Source organism: Pithys albifrons, chromosome 1 (genome assembly GCF_047495875.1).
Source record: "Pithys albifrons albifrons isolate INPA30051 chromosome 1, PitAlb_v1, whole genome shotgun sequence".
NCBI classification, from domain to species: Eukaryota; Metazoa; Chordata; class Aves; order Passeriformes; family Thamnophilidae; genus Pithys; species Pithys albifrons.
Window position 1 is genome coordinate 62,528,593 of NC_092458.1, and position 22,043 is coordinate 62,550,635.

A 22,043-nucleotide genomic window follows, 5' to 3' on the forward strand; every position below is an offset into this window, starting at 1 on the left:
TAATAGGTTCATCAGAAAAGAAAGGGCTAACTAGCCTCGATTTTCCTGCGTATTTTTTAATCTAATTTTTTTACACTGTTCATCGATCTGTTCAACTACCCCAGCTGCATAGTTAAGTAATTCCCCAATGTAAAAAAGAAACACAAAATGCTTTTCCAGTCCCGCTTCCAAGTACCCATACATTCTTGCAGGTAACAGTAAATCAGTCTGTAAGTTATCTGTCTGCCAGATTCTTGTACTACACGTATTTACACACACATAGCCTTAATATGTTTGTGTTAGTTCAAAGAGCAGACCTGCTTTTTGCTAAAACAATGTTTTCAATGTCTCCCTTTCTGCAGAAGGAGATGAACTCTTGCTGGATGTGTAATCTGCTGGTAATAGCCCTCCATACCTGAAGTTAAATGGTCTAGCCCATTTCAGACCAGCAGCCAGGACAACAGTAGCTTTTCAATGCACTGTAAATGCATGACTGCAGTTACTAGAAATATTCTGACTCACAGCAACAAGCGAGCTGCAGCAGCTCAGTGGCCAGCTGCAATGTGAGCATTACTGCAGCAGGTCACTGGGTCTAGGGGAAATCCTTCCAGCTCCTCTTGAGGAAAGCCACTACTAGCAGGAAATACTCCTTTTCAGACTTCCTGAAACTTCCAGGTGTTGCATTAGGCCTCCTAATTCTCTTACCTTTTTCAAAGGACAGTCTACCATCAGCAAGTAATATTCAGTCATAAGTGCTCTAACAGGCTGTGAAAGGTTATCCTCTGCCTACATCTACTCCACCACACTTAACAGTACTCCCATACAAGCAGCAAATTCTATAAATAATTTACTTATACTCACAGTCTCTTTCTATGTGTACACTCAGTAGTCAAGAAACAGCTACAGACCAAACAATCTCCCAAACTGGCTTAGCCACAGGTGATCCTTCTTATCTACATGATCTTAACTCCCACTCAGGTCCAAGCCTTCACATCAGTCAGACTCTACCTTCCTTGAGTATTCAGATTCTACTGTCAAGATTACTTTCCTCCTTTGAACTTTGATCAATTTGTCATTTTAGCAGAGCAAACTCCAATATCTAGGCTGAATCCAAGCTTTTGTTGCTGGCATGTTCTATGCAATATTCTTGAAGAATGAGGTGACATTAACTCTGGAATTCCCATCTGGTTTTTGCCATATTTTGATGTTTCATCTGGGGTTATTCTGAAGCTGTATAAAGTTCCTGTTACAAAACAAAGGGAAATACTGAGTGTCAGTTTTTGGACTAGAGATCAGAAGAGTTATTTGAACCACAGGATGATGAAGAATCATTTAGTTCTGCAAACAGTTTTGGCAAATTCACTTGCATGGTCTCTGAAAAGCAGCCCTTCCACATGTGGGACAAATCCTTTTCTTCCTATCTTTGTAGAGTAGAGAACGGTTTAGCTAATTCAGGACAGAATTCACCCAGTAGCCATACTACAACCTCAGTTGTACAGGCTGTCATAAACCACCCACTGCACAATCTCAATCAATCATCTACTGTCAAACTAGGAACAAGGTCAAAACCACAAGGAATTTCTAACTCTTTTTGGCTGACTAGGTCTGATGCCATTTAAGGTCTCAACAATGGAACTGCTGATAACTTTCATATCTTGTTGCCAAAAAACAAAAAACCAAAACCATATCCATGGCCATCTTCCAGACTTTAAGCCAAGTCATACGTTTTGGAAATGGCAATCGACTGTGTCAGCTCTCCCTTTGGTTGTTTTACAAGTCTGGCTAGCTTCTGCCTGCTAGAAGGTTTCATAATAATGAAAGCTTAAGCAGAGATGAACAACCTTTACTGTTTTTTTATCAAACAGTAAAATTCTGGTCTCACAAAAATGTTTTCTGATGTTATGTCTAATTTTACTATTCTTGACAGTTTATTTTCTCAATAAAATGCTCCATAAGAACAGGGAAGGAAATAAAAACCAGTTTTCTGCTGGAGTACTGCAATGGGACTACAAAAAGGACCAAATATTCCCATATAGGAGACAGTAAGCAATTTCATTCCAGTGTTTACTGGAAAGCTAGGAAAAAAAAAAGAATGGTTGACTGCACAAGAATATATTAGTTTGAAGCAACTTCTGCATGCACTGTTCATGTTTCATGCATTGCCTCAACTTCCATGATACCTCTGAGATTCTTACACCCACACTCATATCTGCATATAGTGATCCTGTGGCAGAAGAAATCTGGACCTTTTCAGTTCACTTATAAAATGAATTAATTACTGAAAAAGTCTATTTACCAAAACGAATAAATACAACTTGACAGTTTAATAGACCCATTTAACTTTAAGTATTAAACAAAGAATAAGGAATGCTATGATTTGTCAGATTGTACAGAAATAGTGCAGAGTGGAGATGTTACTTGCCATTTTGTCTACATGTGTGACATTTAATCTTTCACGTACTTGCCAGTGCCTTCCTAAGCCTCATGATAACCAAGGCAGAGCTAATTTCATATCCTGGACATGACCTTCTCCAGAAAGTAGAAGAGAATGATGGTAAAATCCTAAATACAGGGTCACTGCTCAGGTACCCCAGAAATTAGTTACACCTGAACAATCACTCAAAGGAGAGAGAATGTTATTGCATCTTACACGGAATAGACTGAAGGAACAAAAATTCAGTGTAAGGCCCACTCCATTCGCTGAAACCATGGATGTTCTGCCTCCTATATGGAAAGGTTTTGGAGAAAGCAGTGAGGAAAGATTGATCTTGCTGTATGCACCCTCCACCATCCTGAAGGAATTTCAGGAGTGGTTTGAACAGACCTGCATGGTAACAGGAATCTAATTTCACATGTAATGGTTTCTCTGGGTTGTAAAATAATGAAGCATTGTTTCTCTTCCTGGCTGTTCCTGATTTACTCAACATTGTACAGTACATCAGTCTATCCCTAGTGTGGAAGATGGGCATGATAATTTATTTACCCTCAAAAAACTCCTACTGAATTTTGCAGGACAAAAGATTTTAATATGTTAGAATAGAAGCTCCCCTCTGTGAACAGCAAACTTTCAACAGGGGTTATGAAGTCATTTTATTGATTATCTGTGACCCCAATTACCCTGCCTGCAGCCTGCACTAAAAATCCTGGGGGTTTATCTCCTCTCCTCCTAAGATATTTTCTGTTAAGGTAAGCATTAGGCATATAATTCTGTAGGTGTGCAGTCAACACCAAGCAATTACATCCCCTGCTTTAAAGATGTTTTATTATGCACAGAGATTACTTTGGGGAGAATACCATCTTTGCTACTAAGTGCAAATCTATGCATAATATCACTGCACAAGTATGAGCAATGTGCAAGAGCTTTTATTTTTTCCATCGAGCAAGATGTTTGGGGGAAACATTTGCAGAATAGTCATTTGTAAGGCCTCTACTGCACTCAGATATTTAAGAACTAGGAAAATTCATCAGGAACATAGACTGCTATTCTCAGGTGTGCCTTGATAATAATTTGCAAGAACTCAGAGTTTCTTAGGAAACTCACATTCCTAGCTCTGCCAAAGCTTTGTTCTTTCCATGTTTCTGCTGCAGGCTTTTCATCATTTAGCCTCCAATTTGATCGACATTTATATTCACTGAAGGTTGAATCCCATACAGTCCTTCTAGATGGGACTGTGTCCTTTAGAGATTAATTCTTGAAGAAGAGGATAGACCACAGTGAGCAATGCACCTAAGATGGCTGTTGCCTTTGTAGTCAGTATCACACTTAAGAACTTAAAAATAAATTGGCTCATATTTCCCAGGGCTTTGCTTAACACAGCAAAAGAGTTTATGGGAAACATTCACTGGATGTAAAGCCAGTGGCAAATATTATCTTTCATATCAGAGAGATAATGTAATTAAAAAAAAAGAAGATATAGTTGTCATTTTGCTAAGATGCAAACCTGACATCAAAATGTTATGTGGCAACACCCCATTCGTGTTTGATAAGCGCCACTAAGTCTGAAGGAACAGACCTTCAAGCAGAAGAAGGTTTTGCAGCATAGAAGTAGTTTCATACCAGAAGCTCACCAAATGCTGGATTAGAGCCAGAACACAGTAGTCCTACCAGTATTTTGTTTTCTATTATGAGGCATTATAGATGCACACAATATTTCAAATATAACTGTCATTTAGTGATTGATTACATTAGTGCAAGGCTTCTCAAGTTTTATGATGCCATGGCTTTCTCAACAGCAGGGAACAGTCACTCTTACAGATCTACTACATTCTTGCCAGAAAATAAAAGGCTAATGACTTGAAATATGAATGCCACAGTAAGGCATATGATTAATAGCCACTGAGTAATAAAATCATTGCTGACAAAATATGTCCAATGACAAGTTTAAATCTTTTCCAATGAAAAGTTTAAATGCCTCTTGGGAAAGGAGTCCGCTGTCTTGTTTCCAGTGCTGCAGAAGCATTTTATTCAATGGCTTTTCAGGCAAGTGTTGTGAAGCAGTTTCCAGCACATGGACAAGAACCAAGACTTCCCATTCTCAGACACATTCCTCTGTTAAAAAGAAGGGTGGTGTACCTCTCCATTTAGTCTGGGTCCTCAAGAGTCTTGCACTCCTTGCTGAGCAGTTGTCCAATTTCAAATAGAGTTCAGTGGCCTTATGCTAGACCTTTCCATAGCTCAGTGGTTATTTCAGAAAGGAGGTACCACAGATTAAATTCCTTTAAGCTAAGCAGGACTCAGAACTGCTCTGCTCCATTTCTAACCATTATGTTGTTGTGGTAACATAGTCCCTACTTCTTACCTTCCTCAGAAGACGGTTTGGTGCTTGCTCTCCTACAAAGAGGTGCAAGTCCCTTGTGAAGCCCTAAGTCAACTGGCTCTTGAAGCACACATTTAAAATATCTTGTGTGTTTTCTAGCAGCAGACTCCAAATGGCTTTGCTCCTACACACATTAGAACAAACCCAGAAATTGCCATGCAGAGGCATGTGGAGCTCCCATACCATGAAGTGATAGCCTACGTAAGGTTACCCCACTGCTGTAAGGTGGTCTTGATCTTCTTGTTTGTTATCTCTTCCTTCATATCACTACTGCACAACCATACCTACATCAGCATGTTGCCCAGCTGTCCATTTGGAGCATGTTTCATTTTCAGCTGGACCTTTACCTATCAAACTTCCCCCTTGAAGACTCAATTACAAATGCCTGTGTCAGGGAAGGGACAAGAAGCCACAGCAAGGGAAGGTGGGCCAGTCCCTACTGAGGGCAGTCCTGTGTTCATAAGCTGGAGACCATCATGGACACACACACACACTGCACTCACCCCCTGTGGGAGCACCCAGTCTTGTCCAACCACCTGCCTTACACTGTGAGAATCACCCCACTGTGACCATCTCTTATGCTCAACAACTTTCAACTGAGAGTCTAAGGCAGTCAGAGCGAACTGCTATAGCTGTCACCAAAACTTTACCAAAAAGGGATTATACAGCCATGTTGTGGAAATGAGATCTATTCCTCAACTCTTCATTAAGACATAATTAATTGGAAAACTGCTGTTTTGTAGCATAAGACTAAATGCAACAGAATGATTGGTTACTTCTGCTGGAGAAAACTAGACTGGGAGTATCATGGGGAAAACACCAAACAAGGAAATTTTTCTAAAATACACTGAGTCCATGGTCTCATTTCTTCATCCCCTGAACTATGTAGTACTTGTTTATAGTAGTCTGTCATAAGTCTTATCTTCACAAGATGCACAATACTCCAGTAAATGGCACCAGCCCTCTTGAAGTACTAAATTACCTTAAAAGAAACCTGAAGAGAGAAAATGCTTTAGCCAAGAAGAATATGGGCCAGGTTGACCTGACTCCAGGTTTTGGAGTGGCTGCCCTCACCAGAAGAGTCCTGACACTGTCCATCACATGGTCATGCCCTTAACCCAAGGCAAAGACCTGACCTGATATCTAGAGATGGAAGGGGTAACACCACCACACCCTGGCCTCTACCCCTCACTCTTTTCATGTTCTTATCCTCCTTGACCCAGTACTATCCCAGTTGTAGGCTAAGCTGGAGTACAAAGGGAAAAGAGCATCCACTTTTTCTTCTAAAGCTTTTGGTCATGGTCCTTGCTCATGTCATTCAGCCTCCTGGGCATGATACAAGAGAGTGCAACAAGCACTAAGTGCCTGCCCCGCATCTTCCCTGTCTATCTCTCTTCCTAGCAAAGCCCCACAAGACTGCACCCATCCCAGTACTCGTTATTCACAGTGCAAGTGGCCCAGACAAGAATTGCTACTGGCTCCTCATTGCTTTCAGTAGACCTCTGCAGTGACTGCCGTATTACTGGCGCAAAGCCTGCAGCTACTGCTGCTGCTCTTCCCCTGTTGGGATCTCTGAGTCCTAAACTGCAGCCTCTCAACCTGCATTCTCCATCACCTGGAGGCTGCCAGGCAAGACAGCAAATACTCACACAGGCTGGTGAAGAAAGTCTTTACAATTCTATCTAAAGTCACAGAAGAAAAGGGTGGCCCCATCCAAATGCCAGCAGTGGCACAGCAGGCCCTTGCCCGATTCAAATCAGAAGTGCCACCATTCTTAGCAGCCCTCTACTTCTCAGAACTTCCCCACACAAACTTCAAAAAGCAAGTAAACTAAAAATCACTTATCCCCAGAAAACCTTTAAAAATATACCATCTAGGACATAAATTCCTGCTGATTTCTTAACACCTGCAACTCAGTTCTACACAGTTTGGCTGCCGGTGGATCATTAGAGGCCCTAGATTCCTTAATCCAGGCACATGTTGGTACAGGCTGATGTACAAACTGCATTAGACATACAGCCCTTAATACAGCAAAGGGTCACAGAGCAGTGGTGGTGCTGCAGTATATATTAAATAGAAGGCATCTTTGCCTGGGACCTGTTATTTTACATGGTTTTGTGATTTGTTATCCACACCAAGGCAGAGATGCCCAGACCACATCATATTTTCTCTCTCATAATAGCTAAAGAACTCTGACTTCCCTAAATGTAAATGGAGAGTTTGAGGAAACACAAGCCTTTGATGTGTGTGGGGAGATGTAACGCATTTAGGCAGAATATTTTAATTATGTGAATTACAACAGGACAGCCTGCTCTTTTTAGCATACTGAGTCATTTCCACTTGGACTCTGCAAAAAAAGACCCTTGCACTAAGTATTTGGAATAAACAATTGTTGTGCTCCAGCTTTCACAAGTCTTAAGCAGAAAAACTAAATTACTTCTTTTCTTCTCTGTTTCCCTGTGCTTGTTAGTGCCTCCTTTGGAAGAGACTGGAGCTAGCTGGATGTCGCAGTTTGAGATACACTGTGCCAAGGGCCAGTCTGCTGAAACGATCTCATCCAGTTCCCAGGGATCAACTTCTGAGCCTTCTCTGAGGCTTTCAGTTGCCATCCAGTCTCATTTGTGTACAAAATATGGAGTGATGAGTCAGAGAAATTCCTTGCCCTTCATGAAGAAAAGCTGATACCTTGTGCATAGTTGTGGTATTTCTATATACAGTTTACATACTTGCCACCGACCTAGTTTTATTTTTCTTTTGAGTCTTTTGATTTTTTTTATACAGTAATTGTTCTGCTGAAGTCTGTAGCTAAATGAGGTGTTTATTTAGCATGTGTGCTTTCTAAATATTTACTAATGAAGACCTTTCTAAAAACTTTTTCCCTCAGCATGTTCACTAGGCAGTGTAACTTTTTCCATTTCTTTGATCCTGAAGCCCCCTTTATTTTTAATTATTCTCCTCTTGGCAGATGAAGAAAAATGTGGCAATATATCCCAGGCCCTTCCCCACCCCTTCAGTTAACAAAGATACTGGTTGTAGATCAAAGAATCCATCAGAACAAACTGCTTCCTATGCAATAAGCCCTCTGTCTCTGGAATAAGCAAGTCTATCTTCATTGTGCATTCCGATAAGATGTTATTATAGTAGTGACTTTAATTACATTTCTCATTATTACATTAGTGTGCAGTAACACAGAGTTTCTCTGAATCTAAATGTGTTAGATTGTAGAATATGGTGCCTTTAAGTCTTGTGATGGAGGGAAATAAAATTTTGGAAGCCACAAAACAACAACAAAAACGTTCCATTTTACAGTTGGGCAGATGTCTCTGCGGAAGGAATGAGGAAATTTCTCTAGAATATGGTCCAGAGGGTGGGAAAACATGAAGAGGCATCATGGAAAGGCAATAGTATATGCATCACTGTTCATCTCTGTAATGAATATGGTAAGACTCTAGAAAATAAGCAGCGGCTTTATGATTGAAGGAAGAAATATTTTTCTGTCTTAGGTTCATATAGTGATACACTTACTGGTTAGTTTTAGTGGCACATCTTTAAGTGTTGATTTATTTTCCTCTATAAGAAATAGCTACTTCTCCTCCATAAGAAGTAGCTTCTTCCCCCATCCCTGTTTCTGTTCTGGTTTGTTGGAGTTTTTTTATAAGACCGGACAGCTGTAAAAGTAATGCACTATCTCAAAGTATTTCATCCTAAGCATTGAATGGGCTAAAAATGTTTGCAGTTATAAAATGTTCTTTAAGATTTCTACATTTTGAATGTCTAATAGTCACCGAACATATATTAAGACAGATCTTTATGTATCTCAGCTTCTCTGATAACTTGATTAAATGTGAGGCCTGGTATTTGGTGCCAGGTGATTCCCAGGAGAGTGCATTTATCACATGCTTAGTCTTGCAATCCTTACTTAATAACTGCTTCATCTATAACTTGATGAAAATGGTGGTAGTTCCTATGAACTACAGTCAACTTTAAAGCAGGGTACAAATTACCAAATGCATCTCCCCTTGAAAGATATAGACCTCCAAACAGACTATTGCTACTGGTCCTATGGAGCAGTAATAACTTTATGATCTCCAAGACAACTGCTGTCAACATATTTGCAAGAACTGGACTGGAGTGCAATGGTCTCCTTGGAACTCCTAAGTAAAATATTCAGTCAGTACCCAACTTGTTTTAAAGCAAGCACATGGTAAAATGATGCATTCCTTGACCTCTATTGCTTGAAGCAACTATAAGTTTATGAGATTCTTTTTACTTCTGCCAGATAATGAAAATACAGATAAATCTGATCCATATAAATCTAGTTTTTAATTAAAATACATTGAGTTTTCTAATACAAATGGCATTTTCCCTTCTCACTGCATCCTGGTTTAATGCCAACACTGAACAAATAAGCTGTGCTTATCAGTAAAATATTCTTTTCTGTCAGATATATCACTGAAGGTTTTTTCCTCTTTTTATATTTTGAGTTTTAAATAGTCTGATTTATAAAGATATCTTTTTTTTTCTCTCCTGGCAGGCACATATACTGTCTTTGTTTAAACTGTGGGAGTGTTTTAAAATAAAATATTTTTAAGGAGATGTTTGCCGTCAATATTAATTGTGAATATTTCATGTTTTCATCTGGAGAGGGAAGTCCAAGGACACCATTTAGTGAAGAGAGTTTCAAATAACATTCCAAGATGGGCTTTCTCAGAAAGTGAAACACAGCCTTGCTTTGAGGCATTTGTTAATGAGCCTGTAAGTCCATGGAAAAAAAAAAAAACAAACAGGGAGAGGGGATTTACCAACCTGTTGTTGTGACCATTCTTTTCCCTTTCTACAACAAAAATATGAAGAAACTATATAAGCATGTGAAAATCCAAATAGCTATACCTTCTAAATAAGCACAACATACGAGGGCAATTTAGGGGTTGCTGCTGCACTATGGCAGTTAAAGGTAAATCATGGTGAGAGATACGGTGGCATGGGTGACCACCAGAATGATTCTGTAGGTACATCCCTTGACATTATAAAGATGAAAGTATTTTGTTCTATTTGCACCAAACTTCTGTAGATCATAGATTCATGGAATCCCAGAATGGTTTGTTTTTGAAGGGACCTCAAATGCCATGGCAGGAACACCTTCCACTAGACTAGGTTACTCAGAGCACCATCCAACCTGACCCTGAACATTTTCAGAGATGGAGCATCCAGAACTTCTCTGGGCAACCTATGCCAATGCCTCATCTTCCTCACACAAAGAATTCCTTCCGAATATCCAATCTAAACCTATCCTCTCTCAGTTTACAGCCATTCCTCCTTGTGCTCTTACTTCATGTTCTTACAAAAAGTCCTCTCCAGCTTTCTCACAGGCTCTGGAGGGTTGCTCTAAGGTCTACCCAGAGACTTCTGTTCTCCAGGCTGAGCAGCTGTCTCAGCCTGTCTTCATAGGAGAGGTGCTCCAGTATTCTGATCTTCTTCATGGCCCTCCTCTGGACTCACTCCAACAGGTCCTTAATGGACCAGTTCTGAGATAATAGAATCATAGCATCAATAAGGTTGAAAAATACCTCCAAGATCACTAAGTCCAACTTTGAACTGAATACTGCTGTGCCCACTAGACCACATCAAAAAGTGCCTGACTCCTTGGTTTTTGAACACTTCCAGGGATGGTGACTCCACCACTTCCTGGGTAGCCTGTCCGAAAGTCTAACCACTCTATCAGTGAAAAAATTTTTTCAAATATCCAGCCTGAACCTCCCCTGCTTCAAGGTGACGCCATTTCCCTTTCCTGTTTCTAGTTGCCTGGGACAAGAGGCCAACTCCTGTCTTGCTACAGCTTCTTTTCAGGTACTTGTAGAGTGGAACAGTTTAAGCTGAGTTTCAAATGAAAGAAGGCACATCAGAACTGAAATTAGCATGTAAAGATGATGCCACTCAATATTTTCAAAACCTGCTTGTCTTCTTCATACCTAATCTTCATTGATAACATGGCCAAGTGAAAAGTCTCTCCACAGACTGACTTCAGATCTACTTCCAGGAATGGTCAGGAATGATATCCTGTCAGGTCAATAGTTTCTTGTGAAAAGTTCTGCTCACTAAGGGAGGCTTCCCTGTCCTCAAAAATTCAGCATTCAACCTGAAAGGAATATGTGTTAGACTTAGTCTTGATTGGTAGAGAAATCTCCCACTAAATTATAGAGATGGCTCAAGTGCAAGGTATTGTGACTTGATCAAATTCGTGATGTGTGACCAGAAGACAGCTCAAACAGCTGTACATGTAGAAATAAAAAAAAAACCCTCCACAAAAAAACCAGCCGTCCAGTTGCACAAAGTTGAAAACAGTTAAAAGCTAAATCAGCTGAAAAGAAAGAAAATAAATAGAAAAGGGAATAATAATTAGAAATTGCTTAAAACATTCTAGAGCATGCTTTCAAAACCACAATCCAACTGAGAATGGAGGCTATTCTGGTTAACAGAGAACAGACGGACTCAGAATGAGTATGAATGCAAATATATTCTATAAAACACATGAAACAAAAAAGAATTAGAGATTTTAGGGAAAAAAATCATAATGGAAAACAAGAAGGATAAATCCCTAGCTAGCAGAAGTAACAGTGTGAAAGGAGTTAAGCATTCCAGAAGTTAAAGTAATTCAAACAATTATTTGTATCAGTAGTAGGTGGGAATGATAGAACTGAGAACAATAAAGCAAAGATTTAAAAAAGTATCTGGAAAAGAAAAAAAGTTAAATGATAAACTACTTATACTGCAAGGCAGTAACAACAACCAAAGATGATGTTAAAAAACAAGGTCTAACTTAAGACATTTTGAATTCATCAGGTCCTGACACCTTGATCTCAAGAATTTTAAATCTGAATGCTAAGGAACTCTCTGACCAACACCTGCTAGTTCAACAGATTTTGAAAGGCTAGAAACATTGAAGTGGAAGACAGCTAATATTATGTCAGCATTTTGACATATATGGAATAGGTGGTATGATTAAAGGTCTTTCAGAGCTAAAAACAATTCCAAGCAAAACAATGAACAGTTAACACAGGTCATCGTCACTAAAGAGTTAAGGGAGGACAGTGTAAGTACCTCCACTCAACAAATATATCTGGTGAAATTAAAACTGAATTAAAAGATTAGCTTGTAAAGGAAATGAGTTGGGTACTACATAATTTTCAGAGGTATTCAGCTTCACGCTACTGGACATTTTAATTAGGAAATTAATGTAAGCTGTATTGAATTTGCATTATTCTACATTGATTAAAAACTGACTAGTTCCTAGGTCTGAAAATGTGGAATGAGGAAAATTTTATCAGCTTGATGGATTTTTAATGAGGGCTCAAAGAGATAATTACTTGACCCAACAGATTTAACTATGTTTTTAACAATGATGCAAAACAATCAATGAAGTTGTTACTGAGAACTTTGCCAATAACACAAATTATGGCATTGTTGAAAAGGGAAGAGAAAAAAATTAAAGAGATTATGTGGTTAGATTGTCAGTAAGGCAGGTGAGGACCTCCAAGGTCACTCCATCCCTCCCATTTACAAGGAAGGACCAGCTGTTCTGACAGACTTTTGTCTCGTCTGCCCTTCAGAGGGAGATGTTCTCCCTCATCCATGGGGAAGTTGTTCCAGTACTTGCTTGAAAGCCTGGCACAAGGAAACAGCACGTTTCTGCACACTCAAGGTAAGGTGAGATGCTGGAGTGAAGAATGTTTGCAGGTTGAGGTATGAGAAGATGAGGAGTCTAACCTGGAATCTAAATAAATCTTGGGCTTCAACTCAGCACAAGTCAAAATTATTAAATGCCGATATGATCTCTATAGGTTGAAATAAAACCATACAAGTTTAACAAAGCTGACTGTGCTCTTTGTATGTCCCCTGATGTCTGGTAGATCTGTAGAAGCCTGGGTTCTTTATGTCCACAATTCAAAAAGACGTTAAGAATTTGGAAAGGTCTCAAAGGAGAGCCCAGCAACTCTTAGGATGAGTTAATCACCTGACACTTAATGGTCATTGCCAAGTGTATGAAGGAAAAGGTAGCATAAGTATGGGCTGTAAAGGAACAGACATGTAATACGGTACTTCTAGTCTCATGTGTAAAGACACAAGATCAAACGGCTAGTAACTGAAGCTAGAAAAAATCAGAGCAGAGAAAGCCATTTTTCTTTTACAGCCAAGGATAAGCCTAACCATGGAACAACTTAGCAAGGCTTATAATGGATTTTCCATTGCTAAAGATTTCAAAATCTCTTTTTACAGAAAATTTGCTCTAGCTCAAGCATAGCTGTTGGCTTTGATGCCACAGCTCAGGGAAATCCTGGGACCTCTGTATGTATGTGAAGCCAGAGGACAATGGTTCATTATTACTTTTTATGAAGCTTTACATACTCTTTTCCATACTGTTTCTTTTCATCTAAGCAAATCATCATCAACAAGAAAACTGTTCAGGTTAGTAAGATAAAGAATAGACTTAGATAAAATGGCTAACAGTTCATCTGATTCTTCCCAACATTAGGTGTGAAGTAGAGAAGGTGAAGTGAAGGCAGGGGATTGCAGTGGTTCTTGAGCCAATGCCTGCTGAGCCAGAGGCACATAAATATTTCATTCAGGTCAAGCAAACATCACAAAAGTGATTTATTACACATTTCAGCCAATGCTGGCTAAAAAATGGTGGAAATAGAATCCTTCTAGAGTCTACCTTCTAAGATTTACTAAGCCATCAACATTACTATGCAAAAGGAACAAAAATAGGTTGCCTCTGCCATTTTCATCCACATGGTCTCATAATCTTGAGGAGAAAGTAACAGACTATCAACTGGAAGATCTTGTACTTCAGACTAATCTCAGCTAATCAGAGGTCAGTCCACATCTCTTGGAATAAAAATACATCCCAACCATCATACCATTCTGAGCATCTCAAGTCATATTCTCTGCAGCAGAGAACAAACTCAGCATGAATAACAAGACAGGTAGCTGGATCTAAATGCATTAAAAGCTTTGGTGAATTAAAGCCAAGGCTGAATCAAGAAAAGAAAAAAAAACCAGGGAGTCTTTGGAGCTTTGGTATAATAACATGATAACAAAATTCACTGGAATTCCTTAAAATTTATGGGGGTTTAGCTCAGAGCATTATTTACCCCCAAAATCTTTAATCACAAGTAATATGATTTCATTCTTGTGCCACTGCTTCAGCAGGTACTTACATACACATATTAACAAAAATCTTTAGCTCAGTTATGTTTCTGGGTAGGAAATTACCCTTTCCACTTCTGAAAACTATAGTAACATGGCCACAAGTTTTCCTGAGTCTTTATCAGTTGGTAATTGAAAGTTACCAAGACTGTTTTAAGTTAATTTGTCCATATCACAGTATGCTCATTCACTTCTTGACACCTCTTTCAACTCTGGATGGAAAGTTCTGCAAAGATAAATGATTTTAGATCTCTGGTCATCTGACCCAAAAGAGTCAGAATCCAAAACTAATACATGAAGCCACTCAGCCTGTTCACCACTGTGTCTCCCAGTATTTCTGAGCTCTTGTCTTACAGTCTTCTCAGGTGATCCTTGTTACACATCCATTCTACTGCTGATTCCCTTTTTTCCCTCTCTCCCTGTAGGCACACATCTCCAAACCTGCCTGCCTACCTCCTTCTTCTGCCTCTCTGGATTTATAGCTTTCACTTTTAGAATCTGAAGCAAAGACCAGTGAGATGAGCAGTTGTAATGCCTTTGCTGTGACAGAACCCAGCTGCCCAGCACAGTCAGTCTCTGCAATGCCACATTCACCAACATATTGCACAAGATTGCATCGGCCTTTTCCACCTGCTTTTCTTCTGAGAATTAGCATCTTAAGTCACAAAACATCCAGGAAAATTGATGTGAGTAGCACAAAATATGTTTGTAAAAAGCAAATGTTTTATCCTAATTGTGCTGGAAAGGATGTGTGGCAGAAGACTCCCTGATGTTTCAACTGTTTATTTTTAAAACTGATGCAGATGTTTCCAAATTTGCCACACCTTAGTTACGATACTGAGATATACAAGCTGTCTGTGAATAAGAAGCAGAGTAAACTGAGCAAGCTCCAAGCTTCTAGACCCAACAAGAGACATCAAACTTAGTCCAACCTGAGGCTGAGGGGTTGAGTCTGGCCCTGTCCTATCCTGGGAAGGGGAGCAAGAGGTGTGGACCTAGGCATCCTGGCAGGGTTTGGGATCATTGTTCAGGTACCAGTGAGGGAGTGAGATAGTGATTGCTGCTGCTTCAATAGGCAGCTGCTTCTTGGCAACTCTGCCCTGCATGTCTAACTCCACCCTGCAATACAGTAACAGTGCTCACTTCCAGGGCTCTGGCACAGGCAAAGCAGGCAACAGAACCACCGTTATGTTGCTTTTTCTCAAAAATGTGCTGCCAGAGGCAAGTGCCTGCTGTATCTTTGCCTGGAGAAAGCCCTTGAGGAATATCTAACTCACTCAGTAACTCCGTGACTGTGGCTAGAAGTCTTCTAGTGCCTGCACCAGCACACTTGGAGCCATTTGAGATATCTCCATCACACAGCACATAACACTGCTGTTGTAACACCTATTCCTTGTTCAGTGCAGAACAGTGCCATTAGTTCACTGAAGCCCTGGAATGGCACATGCAGAGTCAATAGATTTACAGCTTTTTGGAACTTGCAGTTCTCTCCAAGTGGAAAATTCATGTTATTCTATGTGTTTTACAGAGTTTTGGTGCTAAAAGGAATTAGAACAGTTCCTTCTCTTTTACAGCTACATCCAGTCTTTACTATTTTCTACTTAACCTTTTACTTGATGATTTTCTTTTCAGAGCTATCCAGCATAAAATGATAAAATGCAGACCAAAATAATGAGAATACCCTCATATTGGTTTTGCTTATGATTAAAGAATGTTGGTCCATGTTTTACAGGACAGGGTTGGAGAAGATAAGTTATATCATGTGCAAACCAGGGGAGGGCATTTACGAGGGGCAGGATGGGAAATGAGGCACTCAAGAGGGATAATGGCAAATGAGAAATGGAATTAGTAGAGCCCAGGCAGTGCAGAGGAGTGACAGGTGATGAGTCGCTCTGGCGGGAGGAGCAGAGCCTTATGAAGAGGACACAGGCTTTGAAAGCCATGCAGAAAAAGATCTGGAATGAGGGATGGGTGTGAAAGTGTGTGTGGAGAGAGGGGGAATGAGATGTGGGACATATGAGCCCTGTTCCTGAGAAAACACACAGTTCAAAGAGTTTAGCAGATCACAGGCAAGAGCAGCATATATTCAGCTATTGTAATAAAGAATCTATGCACACATGCCACGTGATCTGAAATACAACTGTATGCAAAAAAACTGTTGCCTGCTGTATAATCTACAGTATAGCAAACTCTAGTAATATATATACCCTTGTAATCTCTGTTAGCTAGGCTTTTTTCATAATGGCACAGTTAAAATTGGTGCCACAGAAATATTAATGCAATTCAGCCGTTTCACAAATAGTTTATGTCTATTTAAATGGAAGCTTCAGTCAAAGCAAAGCTTTAGGAACTGACAGGTCAATCTCGGCAGCGGCTTTGCTGCTATCCCCCACTGTTTGGGATTGATCCAGTAGCAGTCCTGGGACTGTAATAAACACACAACCCTCCCCCCCCCCCCCAATGAAGATGGACTGGAGATAGCACAGCAGGCTGTGCACCGGAATGGCAAGAGACCCACCTTGTCCTTTGTTGGTAGCAGCAACTGTGAGCAGAGGCATGAGAAACCAGCAGTTTCAACACCTGAAGGAGATGGAGTGAGACCCAGCAGAACCTGGGTGTGAAAGCCATACCTCACTAAGTTACACACCACACCTCAGCCAAGCCACCCTAACTATCCATGTATAGAGCGTTTACAGTATGATGTCTTCAGTTAAAAATAAACAGCATTATGGATGTAAAATCTAAAATCATGTCGAGTTAGAATGTATGACTGGCACCTTATTAATGTTTACAATGATTTATAAATAACAGCATCTCTTCTGCCACTCATCTGTCCAGAAGTTTCCTATAGAAGCCAGACAGCAGTGGGGAAGCTGCTGGTATTTTAAGATGTTTCAGGCCAAAGTGGGAAACAAAGTTATTTTGGGGCATTACATTGTATCTCCTTATTGCACCACAATCCTCACAGGCGCATGCTTCGATAAATTCGCGCTGTGGAGCTGTAATTCCATTGTGGCTTTTTGATGTCTACTCAAACAACATTAGCTTTGCTGTCATGTTTACAATGTAAAAAAATTTTGGTGAAAATGTCAGCAGGATGGTATCTTTAATCATATTTATTGATTGACCTCAAAAGGCTCAGTGCAATTTAACTGGAACCCCTCAATGCAGCCACTGCCGGTGCCTGTTCCTAGCACTGCCTGGAGCCCCAGTTTCTAAGCAGCTTTTATGTCTAGTGTCCTTGAAGCCACTTGACTTCCCTGATATTTCTCTTTCAGCCCTTCCCTGTTCCAGCTAATACAATACACTACATAGCAAGACATGGTTACTCCCAACTAATATGAGGGTTTAATAGGTAATCTCTGGAGCAGAAGATGCATCTGCTGCCCATACCAGTTGCAGTTTGCTGTTCTCTGACCAGTGCTGTGAAATGATGGGATTCCTACAGAACCCAGTGTGGGAAGGTGCAGCCTGGCTCCCGAACCCCTCTGGAACTGTGCTTTCCAACCGCTCCAGAGAGACAATGTTCAAGTCTCTCCCCACAGCCGGGATTTGCCCCCTATCCCCACAGGCCGAGTCAGCAGCACCCGGAGCGACGCAGGACGGAGGTGAAGTTGCCCCACGCCCCGCTCGACCGCCGTGTTCATCCTCGGGACTCGGAGGCTTGCGAGAACGGCCACGGAGAAGGGCCAGCTGCGGGGGCACCGGGAGGAGGCTCTGGCCCAGGGCGGCCCAGTGGTCCCTTAGAAACTCGCCTCGGCCCCACACAGCCCCGGGCAGGACAGGGCAGGGATCGGGGCCGCGGGAGGAGAAGTAGCGGCGCCTCGGGCGGGTGCGCTCCCGCGGGGCGCTGGGCTGGGGACGAGGGAAAGCGGGTGTGTGCGTGTGTGTGTGCGTGCTTGTCTGTGTGTCTGTGTGCGCGTGTGTCTGTCTGTGTGCGTGTCTCTGTGTGTGCATGTCTCTGTGTGTTTGTGTGCACGTGTGTCTGTCTGTGCATGCGTGTCTCTGTGTGTCTGTTGCGTGCGTGTGTCTGTGTGCGCGTGTGTCTGTCCGTGTGTGTGTGTGTGTTTCTGTGTGTGAAGGGCGGGTTCGGCGTCGCGGGGAGCACGACTGTGCTTTGCGGTGAAGGCTGTGACGGGGTGGCCGTGCCCGCGTGCCGGAGGGGCAGAACGCGGCGCCTGCGGAGGGGTGAGCCCGGGGAGGGGGCGGCGTGCGGGGGGTGAGAGTGCCGGGAGGTGCGCGGTGTGTGTGCGAGGGTGTGAGCGTGTGTGTAAGCGCGGCAGCAGTGCGTGTGTGCGAATGTGCACGGGTGGGTGTGTGGGGGGCGGCGCGGCCGGGGGGGCGCAGGGGCGGGGGGGCGCAGGGGCGGGCCAGCGGCCGCGGCGCTGCTGGCCACGGTCCAGCCCGGCGCTCTAATACAGCCTGGCGGCTCCCGCCTGACTGACGCCGGCCGGGGCTGCTGCTGCCGCTGCCGCTGCGCCCTGGCCCCGCCGCCGCCGCGCAGCTGCAGCCCCGCTCCCGCCCGCGGCGCGCCGAGACCCCAGCCCGCACCCGGCGGCAGGTAAGAGCCGGGGCTCCCGGCTGCGTCCCGGCAAGGGCGGAGGAGGTAGCAGGCGGCACGGGGCACAGTCCCGCCACCGTTGCCCCAAACTTCGCGCCGAGGCTGCCCCGCATCCTTCCCCGGGCGGTGCCGGGCGGTGGCGAGTCCCGGGGCGGCGACGGTGGCCGCGGCATCTCCCCGTGCGCCCGCAGGGGCAGCCGCGGCGGCGCCCCGGGCTTGTCCCCCCGGCTGGCGGCCCCGGCCCCGCTGGGCTGGGGCGGTGCGCGGGCGGGGGCTGGGGCCGCGGAGCAGCGAGATGAGACAGACCGACGCCAGGACGGCGAGCGAAAAGGAGGAGCGCGGGGAAAAACATTTTTATGGATGGCTAAGCGCTGACAAGTCTTCGCGCTGTCAGGATTTCTTTCCTTCTCGTTTAAGTAGGAGAGGGAAAAAAGAAAAGAAACAACAGAGCACCGCATGACACGTTTGAAAATACTTTTCTTTCAGATGTTATTTTCTTTTCAAGAAATCCCGCTCCTGGACACGCTCCCGGGCAAAACGGAGCAGAATTACTGGGATTTGGTTTTTTTATTCCAGCTACGAGCGGTGACGCTGACTGTTTTGTTGCTGGGGTTTGAGGGGTTTTTGCGTTTTTTATTTGTGGGGATTTTTTGTTTGGGTTTTTTAATTTACTTTTTGGTGGTGGTGGTGGTTTGGTTTGGTTTTGCGGGTTATTGTTTTGGTTTTGGCTCCTAAGTTAAAACGTTATATGTTAGCAAGTTACCAACACTTCCAAAAACAATAGTCTTCGATATGGCAAATTATAAATAATTGTAATTTTATCTCTGTGCCCAGGCAGCATTAAGTGGAGGGAATCCAGGGTTCGGCTCATTTGTAACAATTCGGATATTGTGTGGTAACTTTGTGTTTTCCTTCTTTGATTTTATGGGTAAATTTATTTGATGCTAGCCAGGTCTGCCTTTAAAGAGGCGTTAGTGGGAATAAAAATAAATCACACACACATGCATGCGTGTGCATGTACACACGCACATGCACACTCTTAATTACTTGCTTTTTATAAATTAGTGAAAAAAAATTCAGCCTAGAATGATCAACTATTCAGTGAATTAGCTCTCCCTTGGCAGAAATGGGAAATGATGTGCATAGGTTGGGAATGTATTCAAGTTTTTGGTGGTTTGGGAAGGACACTGCAGATAATGCAAGTTTCAGTACTCTGCATCTTGGATGTGTGGAAGTGTGCCTCTCTATATGTGCAAGTATTTGTGCAGTAGGACTAATCTCATCTTCAAGAGCAGAAGGTGAACAAAGTGCTGCAAAATTCTTCCCCTCAGCAATGGTAGGACAAATGTCATCACTCAAACAAACCTCATCTGTTTTAATCCAGCCAGACAACTCCCTTCTTTCGGATTTGATGAGTACCAGTGTCTGTCTGGATCATCTTTGCTTCCTGTTAGATTTTAAAGCAGAGGCTGAGGAGGTTTGTGGTTTGTTTGTTGGTTTTTTTTAAATATTGCGTTAATTTGACTTAGTAGCTAAAATAAACATGCCCAAAAATACATTTAAAGTCAGTTGTATCAAGAAGGATATCTTGTATTTACTGAGTTTGGCAGTAGTTCCCATTCTTGTCTGTCGTTTGTAATGAATTAGAAACCTTTTTTTCTTCACTTGGTTAACTCACACTTAAGCTGATAAACAGTAATTCTGCAAAAATTATTGGAATAAGGGTCAAGTGTATTTTATCATTAATCCTTATCATATCCATATGTTATATGCAATTGTGAGATTTACCAATTTGTAAATCACACCATATCAGGATTTGTCAATTGATACAAGGTGGAGATACAAGATTTTATTTACCTTCAGCAATTGAACAAATATGCACAAGGCTGTTAACTGCACAACTTTGTGAAAAAGTTGAATATCAGTATTTTATTAACTCACTTGCCCAAAACTAGGAGTCATGAACATATGTGCCCAATATCTGCAGAATGTAGGGACATGTGTAGAGGAACTAGGTAGCACCTCAGGTTAGAAAGTTGTCCCCACAGAAACTGGTGGTAGTGCCCCATCTTGCCTTCAGTGGGTACAAGAGGAGGCCCAGCTTACTAAAACAGGAGTGTAGAAGTGTCAGTATAATGTATCACATAACATCTGGACAGTTAATCCTCCTTTCTCTGCTTTTATTCTTTTACAGACTTTCTACATCTCACATTTGAATCCTTTGTTATCTGCTGTTATCAGCCTGGGAGATAGTGTGTCATGTAATAATCCCCCCTGAATACTAAAGTGCTGTAATTTCCATGGCCAGGCAAATCTGTCGCTATAAAGTTTTATTTTTCCATTGTTAAATTCAAAGGACAATGACTACTAATTACAAGTGACCTCTAACCAAAACACTAGCTAGAGTTTATCACCAGTGCTGATACTAACAGGAATTCTGGCATCAGCAGTACTAGGCACCCTCTCGCAAAGAAACTTAAAAGAATAAGGGGAGCCAGAGGACAAATACATATATATGCTCTATATAATTTGTCTGCTGCAAAAAATGCAGTGACAGTGTACAGAGATCCCATTTGCTGTGCAATATACCCTTTACAAATAATAATTACAGGGCTGGGGAAGAAAAAAAAAGACAACCCATCATAAATACTTCAACTGAAAACAACACAGCAAAAACATACATAGGAAAGGTTGTTATGTTAGACTGCCTGATTTCCTGCTACAGGCAGGTATAAAGAATCATTAGTGTTATGGTACATAAACAGCAAAAGATAGCAATAACAATGACAATTTGAAATAATCATTGCAGTCCTATTACTGTCTTGGAGAACATTGGTTGTAAGGAAGCATTAGACTCTAAATAGTGTACAATAAAACTAATTTTTCAAAAATATCCCAAATTATTTCCTAGCTTATAATTTGTCTATAATATTTGAATGGTTAATACTGCGGGAATTTGTACAGGTGGAGAGATGACTTAAAGAGTCTTGGGCCCTTGGTATTTATTATAGCAGCTAAAAACCTTACTGTGCTTTTGCAGATGAATGGATCTAATAGATTGCAGGATCAGAGTCCAGACTATGATCCTGACTAATACATGTTTGCATTTAAATCAAAGCAGGTGAAACATTATCTGCCTAAATTTTTTGCACATACTTGCGATTTTTAGGCAGATTGTGCTACAGGACCACTTGCAGATTTCTGCATGAACTTTTGTAACATCTTAGATGTCAGGTTGAGCAGTTCACGTTGAGGTTCAGCTCCTCTGGACAAGGACACAGCAAGGACACGGTGGAGGTGGACATACAGCGGAGATTTCCCAATTCATGCAGTCACTAATATATTAAAAAGAATAGAAGAAAATCTGATAATTGACTTCTGTTTTTCTGAGGCAGCATGAAGATTGAGGTGTGGTTCTGATTAGGAGGAGCAATGGCTTATCTTTCCCACATCCTTCTCTCCAGAACTTATTTCCTTCC

General features: G+C 41.9%; 1 protein-coding gene across 3 annotated transcripts in view; it reads left to right on the forward strand.

Annotated features, from left to right (window-relative positions):
* Nucleotides 1-17,915: 17,915 nt before the first annotated feature.
* Nucleotides 17,916-22,043, forward strand: part of SMAD9 (SMAD family member 9) — a 44,683-nt gene continuing 40,555 nt past the window's right edge. For 2 of the 3 annotated variants that reach the window (XM_071552576.1, XM_071552604.1), the window contains exon 1: nucleotides 17,916-18,191. The gene's annotated coding sequence lies outside the window, so the exon portion shown is untranslated. Of the gene's footprint in view, nucleotides 18,192-18,376; nucleotides 18,565-22,043 lie in introns of those variants that run through there. The other variant, XM_071552585.1, reaches the window with a different exon arrangement.